This window comes from Colobus angolensis, unplaced genomic scaffold, assembly GCF_000951035.1.
Source record: "Colobus angolensis palliatus isolate OR3802 unplaced genomic scaffold, Cang.pa_1.0 Scaffold174, whole genome shotgun sequence".
Taxonomy (NCBI): domain Eukaryota; kingdom Metazoa; phylum Chordata; class Mammalia; order Primates; family Cercopithecidae; genus Colobus; species Colobus angolensis.
In genome coordinates, this window is record NW_012114866.1 from 486356 (window position 1) to 488640 (window position 2285).

The following is a 2285-nucleotide window of genomic DNA, read 5'->3' on the forward strand; positions in this document are numbered from 1 at the left end:
AGGAAGGAAGGAAGGAAGGAAGGAAGGAACTTTATTTTCATATCCCAGTTATGTCTGGCTACTGTCTTACGTAATAGACATAAAATCAATCTTGGTTGAATTAACCAGATAAATCAATCATACAAAATTCTATCCCTGCCATAAATTCTTAATAATAATAATAATGATATTTCGAGGGAGAGAATAACTACATGCTTTTTAAAATAAACTGTGTTCTTATAATCCGTCAGAGAATCCGTGAATTGACTAGGAGTACTTTATGGAAGCACTGCTTTTAACAGAACCATGAGATACAGGTAGAATTTGACCCAGTGGAGACGAGAAGAAACACTAGGGCGGGGGGGCCGGCTGAGTAGGCAAAGGAAGAAAACTCAAGGTATATTCAAGGAATAGCAAACAGTTTGCTTTGAGAAAGGGAGAGCACACTATGAGTTAAGTGGAGAAAGATGGGATAGATTGTACAGTCTTGGGTCCTGTGATGAAGACTTTCTGAGCAAAGTGAAAAATTTGGGAAAATTAATTTGTCAATGAACCATGACAACTCCTAGATGGCCTAGAGCAGGAAAGAAGGGAATTTCTTCATCTCTTTCTAACAAAATCCTGAATATACTATATCTTTCCTAATGTTCCTATTGTCAAATCTCATCAGAGATAGCTAATAAGAGTGACTAATATTTAAAGAGCACTTATTATGAGTGATGCATGCTATGTATGTCACCTCATTTAGTCACCACTGGTACCCTGCAAGGTTTGTCCTATTACTCTTCCCGATTTACACTTGGTAAAACTGAAGTTTAGCAAGATTAGGTAAATCATTCCAAGTCACAAAGCTAAAACTTAATATGATGTCTGTCTTACTTTGTACCACTCTACAGCCTCTATTCAGCACATGATACCTTGATGGAGTCTGCTTGAGGCATTGGAGGGAGCACTGGATTTGGAGCCAGAAGACCCTTAACAGACTTTGGACCTGGTCCTGTCCAAGCTGTGTACCCTTGGGTGCTAACTATTCAACTTACCAGAATATATCTCCTCATTTGTAAAACGTGGGATCACCCAGTAACATTACCCAGTACATTTGGTTAATGTGTTTTATTTGAAGGTTAGATGTGATTATAAGTGAGCAAATTTCAGTTAAATATAAAAGTGATTTTTGAACAATAGAATTTCTTCAATTAATAATTGAATTAATAAGACGCTATGGTGAAGAGAATGTATTTGAAGAATTCAGACAACGAATAAACATCTGTCACGTATTGTAAGTCTTGTGGAACTTACAGTTTAGTGGAAAAGATAAACCTTCAACAAGTAGTTAATAACCAATATACTGAGCATTTTCTATATGGTAGACACTATACTATGTGCTTTGTATGCATTACTTCATTTAATTCTCATGACTTATCCTGAAATAATTTAAAATCTCTAACACACGATTATGTAAACCACACTAGATTTTTCTGTTGCACCCTGTATTATTGTTTACCTTTTACACATAAGAAAACTGAGGTTTAGAGAAATTGATTAACTTTTGTGGAGTGCTAAAGAGTTAAAAGAAAAATGAAAAATGGGTTTAGCTGTCAGGAACAGAAACGGGTAGACATAGACAGAAATGAATGTTCCAAGAATAAGGTCAACTGCAAATGGCTCACTTAGCACCCAAGCATCCTGTTACAAGCACCCAGCTCACAGCCCATCTGTACCCAAGCATCCTGTCTGCAAGCATTCAGCCTAAGGAGCACCCTTATAAAACTCCACTCCAGTCCCTGCCTCTTTGCAGACAGCCTTCCTCTGCTGTCTGGCCAGTTGCTCCCTTGCAATGTGTCTCCCCTTTTCTCTGAATAAATATGCCTTTCTAAACTCATTACTGTCTTGGTATTAAGATAAAATTCTTTTACTATCTGCATGCCAGCCTCACACAGTTGATGACCATGACAACTTTCTCAAGAAAACAATTGGCAGATGTTTGTTTTCTGAATCCCCCCAATAAGCATTAGGCCATACTATACTTCCTTCTTTAACTATTGGAAAAAGATTGAAGATGACTCTTCATGTCAGAATTTGTAGAAACAAACATGAATTAAATCAAAGTATATTCATCTATGAGGTGTGTTCTAGAAAAAAATTAAAATATTTTTAATTCCTCTTATTTCCAGCCTTTTAGGCATATTTGCCTTTGAAAAATACTTAGTCGGCAGGGTGCAGTGGCTCAAGCCTGTAATCCCAGCACTTTGGGAGGCCGAGACGGGCGGATCACGAGGTCAGGAGATCGAGACCATCCTGGCTAA